Raw genomic sequence first — 12,312 nt, forward strand, 5'->3', positions numbered from 1 at the left:
TTTAGGGGGGCCCCCCCAAAAATTTTTTTTTTTAAAAACAAAAAAAACAAAAAACACCCCAAAACACAGGTCCCCCCAAAAGGGTCCCCCCTGAAAATTGGAAAAATTTTGGGGTTCCCCCACTTGGCTTGGGGTTGGTTTTTTGTAAATAAAAAGGTGCCAGAGGGGGGGGGGGGCTATAAAAAAAAAGCTTAGGTGATGGGTAAACCTTGGCATTGGGCCACATGACAATGGTCTGTATTGTGGCTCAGGGGTGTAGTGTCTGGAATTGCCCACATAGGTGGGTATTGTATTCACCATCCCATCACCTGGGTGACTATTGAGTGTGGCCAATGCTGTGCATTGCTTGCCATGTATGTGTTCCTTAGTCCATGATATGGACAGTGTCTGGGATGTGCACACCTCCCACATGCATGTACAGTGACATGTGAAACTGTACCTGGGGTGTCTGACCCATGTTGTGTACAGAGATTATCATCAGATGTGGCAGTCCTGGTCTCGTGGCGAGAACTGTTAATGGACAGCAGGTTGACCCTGCACCTACATTGATAGCATGATACCAGTATTCCCTGGTGTCAGTGGCATCTGTCCATACAGGCTTGTGTTTCAGGCATGATATGTCCTTTGTGGGTCACATTTGATGGCACCACAGGTGTTGCAGGTGTCCAGTGGGGAACATGGGGGAGGTGCACTGTCAGCATGTACATGCCTATTGGACTGGACAGGATGCCATGCCCTCTGTAGCCCACTGAAATCAAACCATGGTTACTATCAGTGGGCAATGTGCAGAGTACTACCAATATAGCGGCTGTTGCCTAGGGAAGTGCGTGTGTGTGTGTGTGTGTGTGTGTGTGTGTGTGTATGAGACATGGGTTGAGAGTGTTCCCTGGGTAATACAAGGGTTGCTAACATTGTTCAGCTGGCATTGATGTCACATTTAGGGGTAAGGATCTGCACCCCAGCCTCTCAGCTATTTCACATCTGTTATCCCTGTAAAGTGGACATTGTGATATATACTTAGGCCACCATATAAGAGGTTTGCAAAACCCGCTCCACATTGAGTCCAGTTGTTACACACTCACACATACCTCCACACAGGATATGAATGACAAACACAGACAGACAGACACACACACACACACACACACACATACACACACACACACACACACACACACACACACACACAAACACACACCTGTCATGTCTGGGATTAGAACTCCTACGTATCTAGTATATTACACTACAGCACTACACAGTTATAGGATACACCACAGAGATTACTGGAGTACTCATTCCCCAATGGTGTATTTCACTGTGAATAACAGCAGGATTGCCAAAGTAGGGCATTTGAATTGTACTGAGTGTGACTAGCCTAAAATGCATTGCTCCCTACACAGGCATAGAAACACACACAAAACATCCACAACTGCCATGTGTGGGAATAGAACACCCACCAGAGTTCTATATCACACTACAGCATGATGCTGTTATAGGACGCACCACAGGGATTGCTGGAATGCCCAGTTCCCAAAGATGTATTTCACAGTGATTGACATCAGCAGGATTGACAAAGTAGGGCATTTGAATTGTACTGAGTGTGACTAGCCTAAAATGCATTGCTCCCTACACAGACATAGAAACACACACAAAAAACATTGATAACTGCCATGTGTGGGAATATAACTCCTACCAGAGTTCTATATCACACTACAGCATGATGCTGTTATAGGATGCACCATGGATATTGCTGGAATGCCCCTTCCTCAAAGGTGTATTTCACAGTGAATGACATCAGCAGAATTGCCTAAGTAGGGCATTTAAATTGTACTGAGTGTGACTAGCCTAAAATGCATTGCTTCTTACACAGAGACACACACAGTTGTCATGTCTGGGATTAGAGCTTCTACCTATTTTATCACACAACAGCAGTACGCAGTTATAGTACATGCCATGGAGATTACAGGGCTACACCTTTCCCAAAGATGTATTTCAAGGTGGATGACATCCGCAACCTTGCCAAAGTAGGGCATTTGAATTGTAGGGAGTGTGACTAGCCTAAAAAGCATTGCCCTCTACACAGACACACAAACACACATAGACTTGCCAAGTATTTGATTAGAACTCCTAACTATTTTATCACACTACAGCAATACACAGTTATGGGATATGCTATGGAGATTATTGAGCTTCAACCTTCTCAGAGGTGTATTTCAAGGTGGATGACATTAGCAGCCTTGCCAATGTAGGGCATTTGAATTGTAGTGAGTGTGACTAGCCTAAAAAGCATTGCTGTCTACATAGGCAGGGACACACACACACACACACACACACACACACACACACACACACACACACACACACACCAACACAGTTGCCAAGTCTGGGATTAGAACTCCTACCTAACGATTTTATCACACTACACCAGTACATGTTTATGGGATGCACTATGGAGATTACTGGGCTACAACCTTCTCAGATGTGTATTTCAAGGTGGATGACATTAGCAGCCTTGCCAATGTAGGGCATTTGAATTGTAATGAGTGTGACTAGCCTAAAAAGCATTGCATTGCTCTCTACACAGGCAGGGACACACACACACACACACACACACACACACACAAACACACACACACACACACACACACACACCGGCACAGTTGCCAAGTCTGGGATTAGAACTCCTACCTAACTATTTTATCACACTATAGCAGTACATGGTTATGAGATGCACTATGGAGATTACTGGGCTACAACCTTCTCAGAGATGTATTTCAAGGTGGATGACATCAGCAGCCTTGCCAAAGTAGGGCATTTGAATTGTATTGTGTGACTAGCCTAAAAAGCATCACTCTCTACACAGACAGGGGCAGACACACACACACACACACACACACACACACACACACACACACACACACACACACACACACACACACACACACACTTGCAAAGTCTGAGATTAGATCTCCTACCTAACTATTTTATCGCACTACAGCAATATGCAGTTATGGGATGCACTATGGAGATTACTGGGCTACAGCCTTCCCAGAGGTGCATTTGTAGGTGGATGAAATCAGCACCCTTACCAAAGTAGGGCATTTGAATTGTAAGTAGTGTGACTACCATAAAAACCATTGCTCCCTACACAGACACACAGACACACACACACACACACACACACACACACACACACACACACACACACACACACACACACACACACACACACACACACACATGCATACACACACACATGCATACACACACACACACACACACACACACACATAGTTTCTATGTCTGGGATTGGAACTCCTACCTAACTAGTTTATTACACTACAGCAGTACGCAGTTATAGGTCACGCCATGGAGATTACTGGGCTACAACTTTCCCAAAGGTGTATTTCACAGTGGATGACTTCAGCAGGCTTGTCATAGTAGGGCTATGAGGAGGGCAGTGTGTGTGCATAGGCTATAACCCATTCATCTAGAGGTTGACACACCACATGCGGGCACACGCAGGGTCATATTGCACAGGTGCATGTATAAAGCTGCTAGATGGCTACTTCCTTGTACAGTCATGTTGCACAGCTAGCACTTGCACCACATAGTCTGTAATGCTGACAGATACCAGTGGCTAATATCTACAGTGAGTGGCAGCTGAACCTCATGTGGTTGTGGCCCTTTGGCTGTGTGCTGGGTGGGACAGGCCTGGATGGCTCCTTTTCATAGTCACCCTCTTCCACACATCTATGTACATCTACTTTTGGCTTATTATAGCATGTTGTTTTTAGATATATGTCTGTATTCCTATCCACTGTGTGTGCAAAGCATAAGTGGTGCATACTGAGGAGTGTCTGCACTAACATCTGACTGCCAGATATGTCTGGTCCACTGGTGTTTGTAGACATGGCCTTCATTTGTTTGTGTGTGAGCATGCCAAAGTATGACCTTTCAGTATGTTATTGACTGACATTGCCTTCATTTATCTAAGTGTGTGAGCATGCCCGGTATGCCCATCTGTATTGAATGTGTGGATTGAGTCCAGGTAGTTTGTACTGCATTGCAGCCCTTTGTGTTGTACACCTACAGGTAGCATACTGTTTCTGCAGGGTATCCGTTGATCATTTGGCAATATGGGGACACACTGTGCAGGGGATAGTGTGTACTGTAGGCAATTGTGCCTGTGCTGCTTCAGCTGCATGGTACTGCTGTTAGCAGAGATATTCCGACATGTGTACTGTTATACACAGTGATGTTTTCTGTCCTCATGTACTGTCAGGTGGACATTCTTGCTCACAGTGATGTCTTGGGGGACAAGGCTGACTGCAGCTGTGTCCGGTAATGTAGGCAGGCACCTATGTATTCATGGTAAGTTATGCCATTCTGGAGGGGAAGCTGCAGATACTTGGTGCTGGGTTTGTGTATCCAGTTCAGCATCTTGGTACAGGTATGGCAGAGGATCCCATGCTTGTACGCCCATCAACATGACAGTATGTGCTTATCTTGCTGTGGCAATGCCTCACAGCTGTACAGATTCACACAGGTTAGCCAGGGGCAGGGGCCATGGGTCAGCGAATGTGCCCTATTGTAGTGTACGGGCAGGTGTGTAGCCACCCATGTATGTGTTTGCAGCCAGGGATAGTGTGTGCACACAGCTTGGTGTCAGACACTGCACATTCCATGCTGCCCATGCTCCCACCCCGACTGTTATACTAACCTCTTCCATACATTATGCATACATTCTCTGATACTTTCCCTAAGGGTATCACCCCATCACAGATGTGTGTTAGTGTTGGTCCACAGTTCATGCAGTGGGACATGCTGGACATGTTTCTGTGGTTTGTCCACACGGCCTTGCATATGGGTTATTTGGAGTATGTTATGTTGTTATTTGGGTGTCCAGGACATAACATGCATTGGCAGTACATGTGAGACACAGGCCTTTGGCAGATGCCTGTGGGGAATTAGGTGTTATTGCATGCCAGATGTGGCAGGTCATTACATTCTGTCAGTCCCCGACCACCATACAGTATATTGCCCTGGGGTGAGAGAGTAGGTGTGATAGGTGTTCATGCCAATACCTCCTAACAGTCTTCCTCAGGTGGTGTTGATGCTGGCAGGGTGCTACCTACAGCTAGGGACACACCTGCATGGGACACCTGAGCTGCATGCTGCAGTCTTCCGCTACTGCCATATACAAGTGGGGTCTTACTGTACCCATTCCCCACAGCAGGGATATGACCAGAGAGGTGCCTGTGGGTGGTGTTTGCATGAGGTGGGTACATGTGTGCTATGGACACTACTTGCATCTGACACACAGATATGCATTAGGCATTCCAGTTATGCTTGCATGTGCAGGTACATCAGCTGTTTCCCAATACATCAGTCCTACCTCTTTTGTGATTTGCGAGTGTTTGGGCAGATAACACCAGTATCCCCTACTACAGGACCAAATAATGTGATGCATACCTGTATGTACTTTTCCAAAGGTGTGTCCATTTCACAGTGACACAATATATACTGTATGTCTGGGGTACTTTCCCCTTTGTACTGCTTGTATATCTAATCCAACAGCCATGCCATGTCAGTCTTTCAGATGCTGACACATATTGCTACCATACATTTGAAATGGCTTACTGCTAGCTTGTGTTATACTGATAGGTATTGTGTATGGCACTGCAGTTGTACCTGTCATCAGCAGTAGAGGGCAATGGCCACCAGGCTTACCTCAACATGCATACATACCAACCACTCTCAAATGATATGAGACACACACCAACCTAACACACACATACCTGCATATTGTGCAGATGCTACAACCTATCCTACTACCTTGGCCACCTCTGTGCATCCGTGCACCACTGGTATTATACCTACACGTACATGTTACTACATTTCTACATAGGGTTGTGGGGGGCACATGTGACTGTTACAATGTATGTACATCCGATTGGGGGGGGGCACAACAGACCATTACTACATAATTAAGTAGGGTTGGGTGGAACACACCTGACTGTTTCTGCATTCCTACACAGGATTTGGGGGGGCACACCTGACTATTTTTACATTTCTACACAGGATTGGGGGGCACACCTGACTGTTACTACATTTCTACATAGGATGGGGGGCACACCTGACTATTTCTACATTTCTACACAGGATTGGGGGAGCACACCTGACTGTTATTACATAACTACATAGGATAGGGGGGCACACCTGACACTTGTACACATTTGCTATGACTGTACTGGTATGTCAGGTACTCCATTTCATTCTGTATTCTAACCTATCATATTGACTACAGGCATATCAGTGTGCTACAGATCTTAGCTCTGATTGACCTACTTATTAGTTTCTGACTTCCTACCCTTCATAACCAATGTCCCACTGCCTGACCTGCTGTAGTCTGTCTGTGTAGGCCTGGGGGGGAGGTTACCCATAGACATCATTCAGAGGCCATAGCACAGCCTTTATTTGTGTTTGTCTACACATGTCCTGCTGGTTGTGACTGTTGCTGGGTATGTGAACCCCCCTGACTGGCATGTGTGACTCATTTACCTTGTGGGTGCCCCAGTATTGAGGGTGGTGCTGCATGGCTGCCTGTGTTGGATGCACATAGTACACTCCCTACACATGGTTGAGCACAGGCAGTGTCATGTTTGGCATCCCTTTTACTGTATGTGAGAGTCAGAGAGAGGTGTTATTCCTTGGGTCTCTCCTGTGTCAATGTATGTGCTATGCGTTGCCTCTTTGCCAAGGCCAGGGCATACTGGGCATGCCTCCTTCTGCCTACTGGGGCAGGCTCAGTTTGTTCCTCCTCTGAGTCACTCTGTACCTGTGCAGGTCTTGGCAATGGTGGGGGGCTGTGTGGCCCTGCCCCATGCTGTTCCTGCTGCAGCTGTTTCTGCAGGATCATATTATGTAGCATGGCACATACGATGAGAAATGTTGGTACATGTAGCTGGTGAGTACTGCAAAGCTCCACTGGATGTGTCCAGGCACCGGAACCGTGACTTGAGCATCCCACACACATGCTCTACTATAATTCTGGTCTGTGCGTGTGCCTCATTATGAAGTTCTTGTTCGGGTGTGTGTGCATTTCTGATGGGTGTCATCAGCCATGGCTCCAGTGCATATCCAGCATCCCCCACTAGGTGACCGTGAGGGATGTCCCCATTGGCAATTGTCTGGTACAGCTGCATCAGATGCCAGATGTGGGAATTGTGATAGCTTCCAGAACAGCCAGCACACACATTCATTATTATGCCCTGGGCATTGCACACAACCTGGCAGTTGATGGAGGGGAAGCCCTTGTGGTTGATGTAGACCCTACCACGCTCACCAGGTGGTGCTTTGATGGGTATGTATGTGCAGTTCATAGCACCCACTACCTCAGGGTATCCTACTATTTGATGGAACAGTTGCATATTGCTGGCCAACGCCTCATGGGTGTTGGGGAAATATATGTGCTTATTGACATGTGCTGACATGGCATCCAGGAACTGGTGGAGTACCCTGGATGCTGATGCCTGTGTGAGCCCCATCATATCCCCATTTGGCCTTTGGAAGGTACCTGTAGCTAGTATTCTTAGGCCTACATATACCTTGGTATCCACTGGGATGGGTTCCCCTCTGTTAGTTCCAGTAGCGGCTGGTGACCTCAAATCACAGGGGGGCTGCAGGAGACGCTGAATGGGCGGGGTCAAAGGGAAGGGGTGTGGTCAACCATAAAGGGGAGGAGCTATGCACAAAACCACAAAAAAACTAACTTTAATTAAATACGCTGCCCTGGGTGGCAAACCATCATTATGAAAGTCCAATCAAGACAAAAATAAGTGTAGAAGAATAAAAATATTTCAATGCATTGGCTGCATGACAGCTTACTTAATATCTAGATGGAAACAAAAGGTTGTGAGGCATGAAAAAATAAATTACTTTTTAAATACATTACTGGAATGCCAGTCAAAATCAAGTATAAGAAAACCAGAAGCACTCAACTCAAACCACTTCTCCTTGCACTGCAGTTCTAATTATAATATATTCAGCTTTATTAAAGTACCAAGCAACATGCTGAAAGTAGAAATCTATGTGATGCCCCCACTTGTAAAAATGTTTCTTATCCAAAAAGACCTGCTGCCTGACAACTTGTTTCATGGGGAAAACATGATAAAAGTAAAAATGAAAAGCAAACAAGAAACAAGCTCAAGATACATTGCTTAAAGGATTACTGTACAGGTTATGGACCACACATGATTGGCATTCTGTTTAGTTTACGGGTAAAGCCTGTAGAGATGACTGGAAGTCTCCAACAAGTGTAATGAGCTTTTTAAAATAATGGAATCCTGTCCTTTAATACCCAAGGCTTATACATTATCTAGTCAAGTATTCTCTGCATGGCAACAACAGAAAGGCTTTCAATGTTGGCAATTCTTTAACAGTATGCTTATTAAAGCTTACTTGCATCTTACGATGTCAGACAAGCACCTTATGGTCATTAAAGCATTGCTACTTAAACACAGAGCAACAGGCACTTTGAGTAATAAGCATAAATCAACAGTACAAAATATGACAGAAACCAGACCATTCTGCAAAATCAAGGACAGATGAAAAGCCACTGTAGTACTTATGCAGTGTGTCCTCCCCATCAAGGTAGATACAACTACTCCTTGCCTTGCTTGGACACATCCAGAGTCACTACATGGGGAGTGGGGTGCAACAAGCATGTCACAATTTGAAATCTCTCTGGCTGACTGTGATGGCCCTGACACATTTGTCATACCTCTCAACTTCAAGAGCAAGAAATCTGGACAAAGCCATACACAGAAGTGGGACAAAGGCACAACAATAAGGACAATTTTAAATATTGCTCTAATAAACTTAGAAAGATAATAGAATAGGTCTTGCATTAGTATGAATTTTCTGAAGGGTATAAAATCTGAAACTCAAATGTCTGTCATTTTCTAACTTCAGTCTTTAGTGATTTGTCACTAATTTGCCAAAAAACACAATTTTATGAAAATGGACCAAAAATGTGATGCAAAAATATAAAATAGACACACAATACAGCTTCTACCTGTCAAAGAAGGGACACTTTAATATTAGTACTGCTACATTGAGCAGCTGACAAAATAAAAGAATCTACATGCATTTCAAGTAATCTATAACTTTGATTATTACAGTTATTTCTTAATTGTAAACCCTCCATGTTTTCTTCCAAAATTGCTATTTTTGGAGGGATTATTAGGGGAAGAGCAACATTTTGAGCCAAAAATTGGGGACAGTTGAGAGGTTGGCTATGCCTAATTCTATAAAGCAATTTATTTGCATGTACCTCTCAACCTGTTAATGCAGTAAATCTGAACAAGGCCAAATATATTGGGGGCACATATAAACAGTACTAAAAATTGCTCTTGTATAAATTGAGACAGTTGATAGAACGGCTCTTACTTTAACATGCATTTTTATGAAGGTTATGAAGTCTGAAACTTATTATTTAGTGACTTCTGGCAAATCATTTAGGAATTAAAACTACAAATTTTATGAACAACAAACCAAAAATAAGAAGCAAAAATCTATTCATTCTTTGAAAATCTGGACAGTTGGGAGGTATAGTTCAGCTGGGCCTGTCTGAGTTTGCTGCCCTTCCCCTGACAAAATAATGGTTGAACTGGAGCCTCTGCAGCCATTCCAATTAACCATTACTTGGCTATTTCACTCCATTTACCATAAACACTAATGTGCATACTGCTTTACTTCAATGATTGGACTTCATTTGAAAGTTTTATTTTGTATTTTACAGCACAAACATTAAGTCATCTGTTAAACAAAGCAATGCAGTCTCACAATGAAAACTTAGCATTAAAACTTCTCTGCCCTTGAAACTCACATTCATTGAAACAGCATTGAAACACACATTCAAAGAAAATACATTTTGCCAGTGGCAGATAAAGATTAATTTTGGGCTGTTTTCGAATCATAGGCCCCTTGCATATGAAACATACATGTGCTCTTTGATACACCTTCCTCATTGTACTAAAATTATATTCCTTGTACAATACAGTACACTTGTTAGAGGGTGTTTTAAATTTGTTTTGAACATTTTTCCAGTAAGCAATGAAACAAAACATATGCACCCATAATGGCAAAACTGCCCAGTTGAGAACATTTATCATAAAAAGTCTACTCAGACTTCCACAGTCCACCATTATTAGTAAATATACACAATTCTACAGTCCACCATTATTAGTAAATATGCACAATTCCACAGTCCACCATTATTAGTAAATATGCACAATTCTACAGTCCACCATTATCAGTAAATATGCACAATTCTACAGTGCACCTTTATCAGTAAATATGCACAATTCTACAGTCCATATTCAGTGAATTCAGTTCTTGCCATAGCTGTCAACCTTAGCACAAAAACCTGGACGAAGCCAATAATGCGGCAATACAGTCCCAAAAATAGGGACAAATTTAAAATATTCATCTTATAAACTTAGAAAATTGCTAGAAAAAAGGTTGTGCTACTATGTATTCTGAAGAACATGAAGTTTGAAATTCAAATGCCGGTCAATTTTACTGCGGACAGAACAAAAACAATTTTCAGCAGAGACATAGGGATTAATACTGCAGACACGTCTTTGTAAAATGGCAGGGCATCAGAGCAAATCCACACAAACACAGAGAGAAGATGCAGACTCCACAGAAGCCACCCCAACCAAGAATCAAACCAGAAAACCTATAGCTGTGAGGCAGCAATACTACCACTGCACCATCAAATCTGCAAGGAATTAAACATTCAGAAACCTGAAGTCTGAAATTCAAATGCCTGTCAATTTTACTGCGGACAGAACAAAACAATTTTCAGCAGAGATGCAGGGATTAATACTGCAGACACGTCTTTGTAAAATGGCAGGGCACCAGAGCAAATCCACACAAATACAGGGAGGAGATGCAGACAGAAGCCACCCCAACCAAGAATCAAACCAGAAAACCTATAGTTGTGAGGTAACAATACTATCACTGCACCATCAATTATACAAGGAATTAAACATTCAGAAACCTGAAGTCTGAAATTCAAATGCCTGTCAATTTTACTGCGGACAGAACAAAACAATTTTCAGCAGAGACGAGGGATTAAAACTGCAGACACATCTTTGTAAAATGGCAGGGCACCAGAGCAAATCCACACAAACACAGGCAGGAGATGCAGACTCCAAACAGAAGCCACCCCAACCAAGAATCAAACCAGAAAACCTATAGCTGTGAGGCAACAATACTACCACTGCACCATCAAATCTGCAAGGAATTAAACATTCAGAAACCTGAAGTCTGAAATTCAAATGCCTGTCAATTTTACTGCGGACAGAACAAAACCAATTTTCAGCAGGGATTAAAACTGCAGACACGTCTTTGTAAAATGGCAGGGCACCAGAGCAAATCCACACAAACACATGGAGGAGATGCAGACTCCACACAGAAGCCACCCCAACCAAGAATCAAACCAGAAAACCTATAGCTGTGAGGCAACAATACTACCACTGCACCATCAAATCTGCAAGGAATTAAACATTCAGAAACCTGAAGTCTGAAATTCAAATGCCTGTCAATTTTACTGCGGACAGAACAAAAACAATTTTCAGCAGAGATGCAGGGATTAATACTGCAGACACGTCTTTGTAAAATGGCAGGGCACCAGAGCAAATCCACACAAACACATGGAGGAGATGCAGACTCCACACAGAAGCCACCCCAACCAAGAATCAAACCAGAAAACCTATAGCTGTGAGGCAACAATACTACCACCGCACCATCAATTATACAAGGAATTAAACATTCAGAAACCTGAAGTCTGAAATTCAAATGCCTGTCAATTTTACTGCGGACAGAACAAAACCAATTTTCAGCAGGGATTAAAACTGCAGACCGTCTTTGTAAAATGGCAGGGCACCAAAGCAAATCCACACAAACACATGGAGGAGATGCAGACTCACACAGAAGCCACCCCAACCAAGAATCAAACCAGAAAACCTATAGCTGTGAGGCAACAATACTACCACTGCACCATCAAATACGCAAGGAATTAAACATTCAGAAACCCTTAAGTCTGAAATTCAAATGCCTGTCAATTTTATTTAACATTTTTTAATCAGGACAGTCTGACTTGGAACAAATAAACAATTTTCAGCAGAGGCCCAGGAAGAAATAATGCAGACATGTCTTTGTAACATGGGAGGGCACAAAAGCAAACCCACACAAACACAGGGAGAAGATACAGACCCCACAAAGAAGGAACCCCAGCCA

The sequence above is a fragment of the Protopterus annectens genome, chromosome 10.part0 (genome assembly GCF_019279795.1).
Source record: "Protopterus annectens isolate FY-2018-M chromosome 10.part0, PAN1.0, whole genome shotgun sequence".
Lineage (NCBI taxonomy): Eukaryota > Metazoa > Chordata > Ceratodontiformes > Protopteridae > Protopterus > Protopterus annectens.